This window comes from Triticum dicoccoides, chromosome 6A (assembly GCF_002162155.2).
Source record: "Triticum dicoccoides isolate Atlit2015 ecotype Zavitan chromosome 6A, WEW_v2.0, whole genome shotgun sequence".
Classification (NCBI taxonomy): Eukaryota; Viridiplantae; Streptophyta; class Magnoliopsida; order Poales; family Poaceae; genus Triticum; species Triticum dicoccoides.
Genome location: NC_041390.1, coordinates 315,458,663 through 315,473,119, shown reverse-complemented (window position 1 = coordinate 315,473,119; position 14,457 = coordinate 315,458,663).

Sequence of the window (14,457 nt, the reverse complement as noted above, 5' to 3'; positions counted from 1 at the left end):
GCTACTGAGAGGGCACCGACACCGGTGCGGGGACATGTGCTGGCAACGGCGTGGTGGAGACATTGCTAATTGGAGGGAGACCGGAGATGACATGAGAATCGAAGAGGCAGAGAGAAGACTGTAGCCAGACCGAGGAGTGCGGTGGTGATTTAAACTGTAGCGCGGGCACCATTAACAGTGGGGTTATTGGGAGGAAGGTGGGCAGCGAAGGTTGGTCCAAGGGATCACCTCCCGGTGAGCCTGAGTAGAGGCCTGCTCGCACGCCTCCCGTCGACTCACGTGCTTGCTCAGAGGACACCTGCCTATGTGAAGCAGGACGCATGGCTGCACGTTGGCCTAACGCCCATAGTTTGAATAGTGAAACCGTTTGCGTTAACATGACAACTATTTGTTCCAAAATACCTTGGTTGTTCATGTGTGCCACTTTTCATAAATAGTTGTCTCAAAATGAAAAAAAATTACCACAACCTGTTTGTGTTATATCACGAGACCATGCGCAGTTTCATGAATTTCACGTGATTTTTGGTTTTTCTGGAATTCAAAAACCAAGATTTTTAATAATATCATTACATGCATCATGAAATAAAAATTCAAGCGATACACCTTTAGTGTTTTAGATGTTCATATTTTTCAAGATAGAATCTGTCCAAACAATGCTTAGTTAGACTTCAAACAAATTATATATGAAGAGTAAAAAGATATTCCCTCCGTACTAGTGCATTGCATGATACTCTAGTAGGCATGAACAAATGAAGCTCCATTCCATACTCATCCAACTGTCTAATGGAGTAGGAAATGGAGTTGACAGGTGACCTAGGTTAGTGGCAACCGAGGAATTTGAACATGCTCGGCACAGTAGGTAATGTATGCTAGTTACTAAAGCATCCCTCCATTGTTCATGGGTAGTAGTGATTAGGGACGAGGAACATAAGAGGAATTTTCGCAGGGCTTGAATTCTGACCGCCTGATATTTCAATTCGAAACACGGAGGCTCGGGTGGAGGAGTGAAATTTGTATCATGGTTCTTTGTTGGAGTTGGCTAATGTGTGTACCACGCACGCCACCACCACAACACGATCCCGGTCTGTGTGGTACGCCGTTGGGTGATACAATTTGAGAATGCGAAATGAATCTTTTTTAAAACCGGCAAACGAATCTATAATTGGTCACTCCAGATGGGACTATAAATGATTTATGATGAGTTCTTGAATTAGAGTGAGTTTGTCATATAGTGATCTCAACATGGATTTCGCATTTAATGGTATCCACACTAATTTTTTGAATGCAAATTCAAATTTGAAAGATGAAAGGTATGTTGGTGTGGCGACTCGACCCGAATGGATCAAGTGCTCTGTGCTCCGGTGTCATCCCTGGATCAGTAATGCTGACACCACACAGTACATCGAAGGATTTATAGCAGAGTGGCAATCACACACTTATTACATCGTTGTCTCAAAGAGAACTTATTACAATAAAAATGGCTTAAGGCCATCTAATAACGATAACAGCGGAAGACTCAGAAGATAAATGGGTCCATCAACTCCAACGGCATCATTGAGTATAGAACCACAACCTAAAAGCACCTTACTCGTCGTCTGAAAAGTCTGCAACATGAGAAGTTGCAGCCCGAAAACGGGTCAGCACATGGAATATGCTGGCAATGTAACACATAGAGAGTAATGGAATGAAATAGCTATACTACATGCATATATGGCTGGTGGAAAGCTCTATGGTTACATTTTTGCGTAAAGCCAGTTTTTCCCAACTGCAAAGGAATAAATTTATTTAACTATCATGGTAGTTGTTAAACATCGAGAATGGTTGACAGCATTCCGATACCAATTAAGTAATTTAAACCCAACAACATTAATTAGAAGTAACGTGATGAGATTCACATGATATTCAAGTACTAGATACTCAAGTTGTCCATAACTGGGACACGGCTAATCATGATTAGTTTATACACTCTGCAGAGGTTTGCGCACTTTTCCCCACAAGACTCGATCGCCTCCGTTTGGTTTCTCGCACTACAGGGTGTTTGAGAAGACGGATGACCGAGACACAGTCTTTCAGAAGCGCTAGCACCTTACATGTGGGTAGACCGGTACACCTACTTTCTCCTACATCTGCTAGTCTACCCGTAAGAGTTCGCACAACTTAGTCAACTATGCCAGAGCCCATAATGGCTTGTGGCTGCACACGGAAGTTACTAGCATGAATGATCTTATGATCCCTTTGAGCCTGGGTGGCGGTCCAAAATAAAATAGGCAAGTCCTGATAGACATCAGGTGCCTCAATCCACCCAGATGTGTGTTTAAGTTGCCACCTTAGATAAACCCTTAATTATCAATCTCACATCTGTCATGGATATCACTCACCCAATCCACGTCTACTAGCATAGCATGGCATAATAAGCAAACGTAGAAGTAACTCCCAAAGGTTTCATAATAATACAGGTAATAGGTACTACCTCATCTACTTCCCATCCCACAATTTAATTAGATCCTAATCATGCAATGTGAGAGTATTGATCTAATGCAGTAAAGCATGGGTTGTAGAAAAGGTATGATCAAAGTGTTACTTGCCTTGCTGATGATCCGCGAGACCTAGGGTTTCGAAGTAACAAGCGGCGCAATCCGGGTGATCTATCACAGACAAACAACAAGCACACAATAAGTACTCATCTAATGCACAGGTAAAACTCGAACAAGAGAACGAACCAGAGAGTTCAACTTAAGAACTCCGGTTGCAAAGAAAGAACGAACCGAACAAAGAAACGGAAAACAAACGGCGGAAGAAAACAACTCGGTTCTAGCAAGTTGAAACTAGGTCAAATTTTACTGTAGCAAAGGCTTGTTCAAGTTGATTAGTTGGAACAGCGGTTTCGAAACGAAACTCCAGGCGCTTGAATCACCTGATTCCGATAAACGAGCGAGAAGAAAGACTAGAACGAAGATCGGATCTGAGATCGCGATCGCGGAATAAATCCGACGAAAAGAAAGAGACGAATGGTTAAACGAACGGGCGTCGTTAACCGGGGAATAATCGGTGATCACGTTCGTTGAGACGAACGGTCCGAAAGAAGAACGAAAACTGCTCTAGGGTTTTCGGAAAAGAAAACCAAAACAAAGAACGAAAGAAAACCGGAACGGTTAAGAAAGAACCGGAACGGTATAGAAGAAAAACTGAACCGAGGGGAGAAAAAGAGACGCGGCGCGGGACAACCTCGGCGAGGCTCCGGCGAACGGCGGCGACGGCGGCTATAGGGCGGCGGCGGCGGCTATAGGGCGGCGGCGGCGGGTGAGGGGCGCGGGGTGGGGCGCGGCTAAGGAGGAGAGGGGCTTGGGATTGATGTGAGGAGAGGGGGTGGTTTGGGGTGTATTAATATAGGTGGGGGGGATTACTTGGGGTAGGGGGCAAGCAAAAGAGGGAAAACAAAACAAGGAAAGGGGGGCTAACCGGCCTAGAGTCCCTCTGGGACTCGGCCTAGAGCGAGGGAGGCGGCGGCCTGGCGCTGCGCCTGGCGCGCGCGCTGGCTGGGGAGGCGACTGGCTGGCTGGGCCTTTGGCCCGGCTGGCCTTGGTCCTTTTTTTGACTGGATTCACGCGCAGAAAAACAAAAGAAAACTAAACTAAACGAACTCCAAAATTACTAAATTAAATTTTCCCCGACTCCTAAAAATGAGTCGAACAAAATGAACTTTACTCCGGACCTAGAATGCAATTTTTTTGAAAACGCGCATTTTTCCCTATCCAAATAAAAAGCAAACAAACACCGAAAACCAAAATTTGATTTATTCATTAAATCTTCATTTTTCCTAAGTTTGGGAAAAGTCATATTATTCCCTCTCTTATATTTTTGATATTGCAAAAATAATTGCGGATGAAATAAATAAATCAAATGATCCTCTTTTCCAAAATTTGAGAGAACTCAAATATGAAAATAATGAAATCTCCAACTCTCTCCGTGGGTCCTTGAGTTGCGTGAAATTTCTAGGATCGACCAAAATGCAAGAAAATATGATATGCATGATGATCTAGTGTATAACATTCCAAATTGCAAATTTGGGATGTTACAAACCTACCCCCCTTAAGATGAATCTCGCCCTCGAGATTCGGGTTGGCTAGAAAATAGGTGAGGGTGGTCCTTGAGCAAATCTTCTTCTCTTTCCCAGGTGGCTTCATCCTATGAGTGGTGGTTCCACTGAACTTTGCAAAACTTGATAACTTTGCTGCGGGTAACTCTACTGGCATAATCGAGAATCTTGACTGGCTTCTCCTCATACGTTAAGTCGTCCTTCAACTGAATCGCTTCGAGTGGCACGGTATCTCTTAGTGGTACCTCCGCCATCTCGGCATGACATTTCTTCAGCTGAGAAACATCGAATACATCATGAACTCCTGACAGCTCCTTTGGTAATTTCAACTTATAAGCGACTTCTCCCATACGTTGCAAGATCTTGTACGGACCAACGAAGCGTGGTGCTAATTTTCCCTTAACTCCAAAGCGCTTAACTCCTCGAAGTGGGGATACTCGAAGGTAAACTCTGTCTCCAGTTTCGTAAACTGTCTCCTTGCGTTTTGAATCTGCGTAGCTCTTCTGCCTGGAATGGGCTACCTTGAGCCTATCGCGAATCAACTTAACCTTCCATTCAAACTCCTTAATCAAATCTTGTCCCAAGAATTGACGGTCTCTAACTTCGTCCCATGACAACGGTGTCCTGCACCTCCTTCTGTATAAAGCTTCGAGAGGTTCCATCTTCAAACTGGTTTGGTAACTGTTGTTATAAGAAAACTCCGCATACGGCAAGTTATCGTCCCAACTAGATCCATAATCTAGTGCACAAGCTCTCAGCATATCTTCCAAAATCTGATTGACTCTCTCGGTCTGTCCATCCATCTATGGGTGAAAAGCTGTGCTGAACTCCAGTCTGGTTCCTAAAGTTTCATGCAATTGATTCCAAAATTTTGAGGTAAATTGGGTTCCTCTATCTGATACAATACTCCTTGGAACTCCATGCAAACAAATGATCCTAGTCATGTATATCTTTGCCAACTTAGCACTGGTGTAAGTGGTCTTAACTGGAATAAAATGTGCTACCTTTGTCAAACGATCAACTACTACCCATATCGAGTCATAGCCTGCTTTCGTCCTGGGTAGTCCTGTGATAAAATCCATGCCTATCTTATCCCACTTCCATTCGGGTATCGGCAATGGTTGTAACAATCTTGCTGGCTTCTGATGCTCTGCCTTTACTCTCTGACATACGTCACAAACTGCTACATATGCTGCAATATCCTTCTTCATTCCGGTCCACCAGAATGTTTCCTTCAAATCCAAATACATCTTGGTATTCCCAGGGTGAATCGAATACGGTGAATCATGTGCCTCTTGCAAAATCAACTTCCTGATCTCCAGGTCATTGGGCACATAAACACGGTCCTCAAACCATAAGGTATCGTGCTCATCCTCACGAAATCCCTTTGCTTTTCCTTCGCTCAATTTCTCTTTTATAGCAGCAATCTCCTTGTCAGATTTCTGAGCTTCTCTGATCTTATCCATCAATGTTGACTGAATCTCCAATGCTACTACATAGCCTCTCGGAACTATTTCCAAACATAGCTCACGAAGGTTTTCTGCTAACTCCTTTGGTACTTCTCCCGTCACTAGGGTGTTGACATGGCTCTTACGGCTCAATGCGTCAGCTACCACATTAGCTTTTCCGGGATGGTAATGCAATCTCATGTCATAATCCTTGATGAGCTCCAACCATCTCCTTTGTCTGAGGTTCAACTCCTTCTGCGTGAAAATGTACTTCAAACTCTTGTGATCCGTGTACACCTCACAATGATTTCCAATGAGGAAATGTCTCCACGTTTTCAATGCATGCACTACGGCTGCTAACTCCAAATCATGCGTGGCATAATTCAACTCATGAGGCTTCAGTTGCCGTGAAGCATACGAAACAACTCTCCCTTCCTGCATATGCACTGCTCCAAGTCCTCGACGTGAAGCGTCGCAATACACCTCATAATCCTTGGTCTGATCTGGCAAAATCAATACTGGTGAGGTAACCAAGCGTTTTCTTCAATTCCTGGAAACTAGCCTCACATTCCTCAGTCCAATTGAACTTAGTATCCTTCTTCAACAATTCAGTCATAGGCTTTGCAATCCTTGAAAAGTTCTCAATGAACCTCCGGTAGTATCCTGCGAGTCCAAGAAAACTCCGGATCTCTCCAACTGTCGTTGGTGATTCCCATTCGGTTACGGTCTCAACCTTAGTGGGGTCAACTGCTATACCTTCTCCGGATATAACGTGTCCGAGGAATCCAACTTCCTTCAACCAAAACTCACATTTGCTGAATTTGGCGTATAACTGATGTTCCCTTAGTTTCTCCAAAACCAAACGCAAATGTTCCTTATGCTCCTCTTCATTCTTTGAATAAACTAGGATGTCATCAATGAACACTACGACGAACTTATCAAGAAAGTCCATAAACACTTTGTTCATCAGTTTCATAAAATAGGCAGGTGCGTTAGTCAATCCAAATGACATAACGGTATACTCATACAGTCCATATCTCGTGGTGAATGCTGTCTTAGGTATGTCCTGCTCCCGAATCTTCAATTGATGGTACCCTAATCGCAAATCGATCTTGGAAAACACTTTAGCTCCTTGCAAACGATCAAACAGATCGTTGATCATTGGCAGTGGGTACTTGTTCTTGATGGTTACTTCATTCAATCCCCGATAATCTACAACCATCCTTAATGATCCATCCTTCTTTTCCACTAGAAGTACGGGTGATCCCCAAGGCGAAGAACTTGGGCGAATGTAACCTTTCTCCAATAACTCCTTAATCTGATTCTTAATTTCTACCAAATCCTTTGCTGGCATCCGGTATGGTCGCTTCGATATTGGGCCGGTACCTGGCAATAACTCAATCAAAAACTCAATGTCTCTATTCGGTGGCATTCCTGGCAATTCCTCAGGAAATACATCAGGAAAATCCTTCACCACTGGTACTTCTTCTTGCACAACTCCTGTTAGGCAGTTTACTTGTGTCCTGTTTGGCACATGCCGGGATACATACTTGATCCTTCTTCCTTCTGGTGTGGTAAGAAAAATTGTCTTACTGGCGCAATCGATGTTTCCTCCATGCATCGACAGCCAATCCATACCAAGAATCACATCCAGACCTTGGGACTCCAGAATAATTAAATCCGTTGGGAAAACATGCCTTCCTATACTTAATGGCACTTGGAAACATCCTTGTCTGGCCATGTACTCTGCTCCTGCGAGCTTACTAACATAGGCGTTTTAAGAATCCTAGTGGGCAGGCTATACTTTTCCACAAATCCCCTTGATATGTATGAATGCGATGCACCAGTATCAAAAAGAACGAGTGCGGTAAATGACTTAACCAGAAACTTACCGATTACTGCATCAGGCTGGTCTTCAACCTCCTCCACATTAATGTGGTTCACCTGTCCCCTATTGAAAGGGTTCGACTTTTTCCCAGAGCTTCCATTGCCATTTACATTCTGGCCTTCAGGACATTCATTGGCATAATGTCCGGTCTTGGAACACTTGAAACACGTGACTTGACTCAGGTCTCTCTTGGTTGGGGTCGATGGGGTGGTCCGGTTCTGGCCGTTGCTTCCTCCATTCCCATTACCATTCTTGTGGCCATTATGGTTATGCGAACTACCTCCTCCATGGGTATGCTGAAACTGAAATCCCGGTTTAGGGGTAAAATGGGGCTTCTGCTGGGCTCCAGAGTTATACTTCCCCTGTCCATACTTCCTCTTACGGTTCTCAATCTGCTGTTGCTTTCCTTCAATCATGATGGCACGATCTACCAACTCCTGGTAGTTGTCGAAACTCGCTACCATCAACTGCATGCTTAGTTCATCATTCAGTCCTTCCAGAAACTTCTCCTGCTTAGCTGCATCCGTAGCAACGTCATCTGGGGCATAACGTGCTAACTTGCTAAAATCGTCAACGTACTGGCCAACTGTCCTTCTTCCTTGGCGTAAGTTGCGAAACTCACGCTTCTTCATGGCCATAGCTCCTGCTGAAACATGGGCAGTGCGGAAAGCTTGCTGAAACTGATCCCATGTGACAGTGTCAACTGGGTAAGTGGCTGTGAAATTCTCCCACCATGCTGCCACGGGTCCATCAAGCTGATGTGCGACAAACTTCACTTTCTCACCATCCGTGCATCCTGCAGTGGTCAACTCCCTTCCTATCTTGCGGAGCCAATCGTCTGCTACTATTGGCTCGGTGCTACTGGAAAACACCGGCGGATTCAGCCTAAGGAAACGGGCTAAGTGGTCAACAGGTGGTGGTGGTGGTGGGTTGTTGTTGTTGTTCTGCTGGTTCTGAACTAACATCTGCATCAATTGATTCTGCTGCTGGATCAACTGAGTGAGCTCCGGTGGGAATCCATTGTCACGTCTCGGAGGCATCTGAGGGTTTAGAAAAGACGAGAATTAAGAATAGAGTGAGGTCTAAAGGGAAAACACTACCCCAATGCACATGAGCAAATGCACACAAAATCACTCCATTCAATCAAACAAGGGCTTACAATCGGTCTAACTATCGCAAAAGTGCTCGAACTATTGTGTTTACATGGGGGAATACTACTACTATCTGGTGGTCATCTAGAAATTTGAACTGATGGAAGACTCCATGATATCTGCTTCAGCTTCGTCTTCAAAGTCGGTTCACGTCGATGATGATGTAGTTGTCCAGACATGCGACGTACTCATCGTCCTCCTTGGATGCTAACTTCCTCTTGAGTTCTTCAATCTCCTACTTAAGATCACCATTGTGTCTCGCTAGAGCTACGATCTCGTCCATGTAGTCCTTGCGCGTAGACTTCAGTTCTCCTTCTAGCTCGATGATCCTTGCCTTTGCATTCTTCAACTCTATCATATCATTGCACATCTGGTTCTCGTGGCGTCGAATGTGCTGGTTTAACTCCTGGATGAAAGATGCAATGGATCTATCCTTCTTGCTGCTGACTAACTCCCATTGTTCATCTCGGCGTCCGCAAATCTGGTAGATAGTGTCCTTGAGGTCTTCTTGATAAACTTCTCCAATGCGTCCCATGGTGATATGAGCTTCCATGCTCCTTCCCAGACTCCAGGTTGGTGCATTGAAAACACTATTTATGGGCTTCGTAATTGGTGCGAATGTCCTTCCCGGAATGTGAGCTTGAATCTTCTAGCTCTCCTCTTCAGGCAGAGTGGCGTTGAAGGTTCCCGTGAAGCTTGGTAATCCAATGTTCAGGTACTTGGTGACTTCCTTCAGGTGAAATCCAAATGGTGTGCCTTCATCCGGTTGAGCGTACTTAATCTTCGCGTTCGTCATCCTAAAAGAGTAGAAAAGATGAGGAGTTAGAAAATGAGAAGAGAATGGTGATCTATGGCATTAACTTAGTGGTCGTGTCCTACAGTCAGCGTGTGCTCTGATACCATCTCTGTGGCGACCCGACCCGAATGGATCAAGTGCTCTGTGCTCCGATGTCATCCCTGGATCAGTAATGCTGACACCACACAGTACATCGAAGGATTTATAGCAGAGTGGCAATCACATAGTTATTACATCGTTGTCTCAAAGAGAACTTATTACAATAAAAATGGCTTAAGGCCATCTAATAACGATAACAGCGGAAGACTCGGAAGATAAATGGGTCCATCAACTCCAACGGCATCACTGAGTATAGAACCACGACCTAAAAGCACCTTACTCGTCGTCTGAAAAGTCTGCAACATGAGAAGTTGCAGCCTGAAAACGGGTCAGCACATGGAATATGCTGGCAATGTAACACATACAGAGTAATGGAATGAAACAACTATACTACATGCATATATGGCTGGTGGAAAGCTCTATGGTTACATTTTTGGGTAAAGCCAGTTTTTCCCTACTGCAAAGGAATAAATTTATTTAACTATCATGGTAGTTGTTAAACATCGAGAATGGTTGACAGCATTCCGATCCCAATTAAGTAATTAAAACCCAACAACATTAATTAGAAGTAACGTGATGAGATTCACATGATATTCAAGTACTAGATACTCAAGTTGTCCATAACCAGGGACACGGCTAATCATGATTAGTTTATACACTCTGCAGAGGTTTGCGCACTTTTCCCCACAAGACTCGATCGCCTCCGTTTGGTTTCTCGCACTACAGGGTGTTTGAGAAGACGGATGACCGAGACACAGTCTTTCAGAAGCGCTAGCACCTTACATGTGGGTAGACCGGTACACCTACTTTCCCCTACATCTGCTAGTCTACCCGTAAGAGTTCGCACAACTTAGTCAACTATGCCAGAGCCCATAATGGCTTGTGGCTGCACACGGAAGTTACTAGCATGAATGATCTTATGATCCCTTTGAGCCTGGGTGGCGGTCCAAAATAAAACAGGCAAGTCCTGATAGACATCAGGTGCCTCAATCCACCCAGATGTGTGTCTAAGTTGCCACCTTAGATAAACCCTTAATTATCAATCTCACATCTGTCATGGATATCACTCACCCAATCCACGTCTACTAGCATAGCATGGCATAATAAGCAAACGTAGAAGTAACTCCCAAAGGTTTCATAATAATACAGGTAATAGGTACTACCTCATCTACTTCCCATCCCACAATTTAATTAGATCCTAATCATGCAATGTGAGAGGATTGACCTAATGCAATAAAACATGGGTTGTAGAAAAGGTATGATCAAAGTGTTACTTGCCTTGCTGATGATCCGCGAGACCTAGGGTTTCGAAGTAACAAGCGGCGCAATCCGGGTGATCTATCGCAGACAAACAACAAGCACACAATAAGTACTCATCTAATGCACAGGTAAAACTCGAACAAGAGAACGAACCAGAGAGTTCAACTTAAGAACTCCGGTTGCAAAGAAAGAACGAACCGAACAAAGAAACGGAAAACAAACGGCGGAAGAAAACATCTCGGTTCTAGCAAGTTGAAACTAGGTCAAATTTTACTGTAGCAAAGGCTTGTTCAAGTTGATTAGTCGGAACGGCAGTTTCGAAACGAAACTCCAGGCGCTTGAATCACCTGATTCCGACAAACGAGCGAGAAGAAAGACTAGAACGAAGATCGGATCTGAGATCGCGATCGTGGAATAAATCCGACGAAAAGAAAGAGACGAACGGTTAAACGAACGGGCATCGTTAACCGGGGAATAATCGGTGATCACGTTCGTTCAGACGAACGGTCCGAAAGAAGAACGAAAACCGATCTAGGGTTTTCGGAAAAGAAAACCGAAACAAAGAACGAAAGAAAACCGGAACGGTTAAGAAAGAACCGGAACGGTTTAGAAGAAAAACTGAACCGAGGGGAGAAAAAGAGACGCGGCGCGGGACAACCTCAGCGAGGCTCCGGCGAACGGCGGCGACGGCGGCTATAGGGCGGCGGCGGCGGCTATAGGGCGGCGGCGGCGGGTGAGGGGCGCGGGGTGGGGCGCAGCTAAGGAGGCGACGGGCTTGGGATTGATGTGAGGAGAGGGGGGGTTTGGGGTGTATTTATATAGGTGGGGGGGATTACTTGGGGTAGGGGCAAGCAAAATAGGGAAAACAAAACAAGGAAAGGGGGGGGGGCTAACCGGCCTAGAGTCCCTCTGGGACTCGGCCTAGAGCGAGGGAGGCGGCGGCCTGGCGCTGCGCCTGGCGCGCGCGCTGGCTGGGGAGGCGGCCGGCTGGCTGGGCCTTTGGCCCGGCTGGCCTTGGTCCTTTCTTTTTGACTGGATTCGCGCGCAGAAAAACAAAAGAAAACTAAACTAAACGAACTCCAAAATTACTAAAGTAAATTTTCCCCGACTCCTAAAAATGAGTCGAACAAAATGAACTTTACTCCGGACCTAGAATGCATTTTTTTTGAAAACGCGCATTTTTCCCTATCCAAATAAAAAGCAAACAAACACCGAAAACCAAAATTTGATTTATTCATTAAATCTTCATTTTTCCTAAGTTTGGGAAAAGTCATATTATTCCCTCTCTTATATTTTTGATATTGGAAAAATAATTGAAGATGAAATAAATAAATCAAATGATCCTCTTTTCCAAAATTTGAGAGAACTCAAATATAAAAATAATGAAATCTCCAACTCTCTCCGTGGGTCCTTGAGTTGCGTGAAATTTCTAGGATCGACCAAAATGCAAGAAAATATGATTGCAAATTTGGGATGTTACAGTTGGTGATAAAAAATTGTACATATTCAAGAAATGAGCACACACACACACACACACACAAAAATACAACAACAATTGAGTGAGTATAGTGCATATACTTTTCCAAGCGATGCATGTATGGCACAAATTCAAAAATAGAATGTAACTCATGCATGGTCCCCAATTAAATGTCTACTATGTACACTAACTGAAATGTGAATATGAAGTATACTACTACGCACACCCAAATGTTGTGTTTTGGTGTCTCCATTGACTCCTCCTCACCACCCATACTTTGTGTATCGATCGATCTTCAACTATTTTGATAGAAGCAAAGGTGTCCCATCTTTTGATGAGATGGTGATTATCATTTTTCGGAGGAGTAGACTTTTATGATCTGACTATGAACGTGCGAGGACGTCGCGCCTTAGCAATCACTAAACTAACTCCAAGAGGTTATTGACCACACCGGAGCATGATCAAACTGACCACGAGGGTCCGTTTGCTCCACGTAAACGAAGAACAAGCAAGAAATTGAGATTGCAATATGGATATTGCGAATATACAAGGAAAGCTTTATTGATCAAGGTGGGGTTCTGTAACGTCTTGGTCTGGTTGTTGAACACAAATGAAGTACGCAAAGTTGCCACTATGGCAAACTTTAATTTAAACAAAACCCAACGTCTAAGTGACGCCCTAAGGGCTGTATATATAGAGGAAGAGGGGGGGGGATTTCGTGACCCCTTGGAGGACGGGTCCGAAACCAATCCTAACTTCATCTCCCCACACAAACGGACTCTAAAAATAGCCTATAGTGAAGTATTTCGACATTATATGGGCCTGGCTCAATAATAAGGTGACGCAACACCTATAGTAGCTTTTGGACGAAATTTATGAAGTAGCATCTTATATATTTAATCCAAACCTTCATGCACTCATTATGGTTGCTTCAAAGCACTAAAATCATCACTTGAAACTCTGTTCTTCTTCCCCTTGTGCATGCCATCATCTCCATGCTTGATCTTGCTCCAATGTTCATCCTTCTTGTCCAAGCTAGGCCCTTCATTTGTAAGCAAAACCAATGTATCCAATTTAGGCAACATCATATTCTAATGGACATTACAATTGTTACCAAGAAACGGAAGTACCTAATATTTTAACTAGCATGCGTGAGCTCTAGTAATTGGTCCGATATGTTGTTGTACTCAAGCTGGTTGAAGTGATAACTTGACAAGGGGTTTTGGCCCTCCGGCGAAGTATCTTTGCAATAGAAGAAGGTGTTCTACCATGGGGCGACTCGCCAAATTCATATGGGGAAAGATGAAATCCTTATTCTTTTTTATTGTCACCACATTGCATTCCAAAGTCGGCCCTCTAGTGCAATCAGTCTATTTGTTGCAGTAGAAAAATTCCAGGAAAAAGTTCATTGTTGGTTCCATGTGGCGATAATCTTCGCAAAAGACATTGAAATTTCTAAGACAGAGGATGGAGTTTGCTGCCAGATCTTGGGGCCGCATATTATAATGTTCAAGTACATTACGAAAGAGTCTAGAACCCGACAGCCTAAATCCCCTCGTAAGATGATCAGCAAAAATGATGACCTCACCTTGATTTTTGGCTGAGACCGGGTCTTCTCCTCAGGTGCACGCCATTTAATTTTTGCTTTAGGAGGTAGTAAGCCGGACCTCATGAGTTTCGTAAGCTAGAGTTAAGTCATGGTGGACTTTGCCAAGTATGCAATATTCTTCTCTTTGTTCTTTTGAGCCATCCCTTTGCGCATATGGTGAGTTAAAGGCTACAAAGTGGCAGCAGGGACATAAGCCAGTGGAGATGATTAAAATTACAAACATGAGATCATAAAACTCAGCAAAGCATAAGCCGACAAAAGGTGATCGATTGCCGAGTTACAAATCTACCACAAATAGCTACCGTTACGGCTTAACAAGAATTTTGGATCTTGATAATATTGAAAAAGAAGGTAAAATGATAGAGGCGATGTAACACCCAAGATGCGGCTATATCTCCCACGTGTCGAGGCACGATTTAGAGGCATAACCGTATTTTGGTTTTATCGGAAGAAGGGTCATCTTCACACCATCCCATGTAATGAACAAGGAAGAAAATAAATAGTTGGCTTACAATCGCCATGTCACACAATGATCAAATAATTCATACATCATTCGGAGTACACACATAGTCCGACTACGGATGGATCCAAATGAAAAGAAGACAACCCCAAATACTAAATCGCGATCGTCCC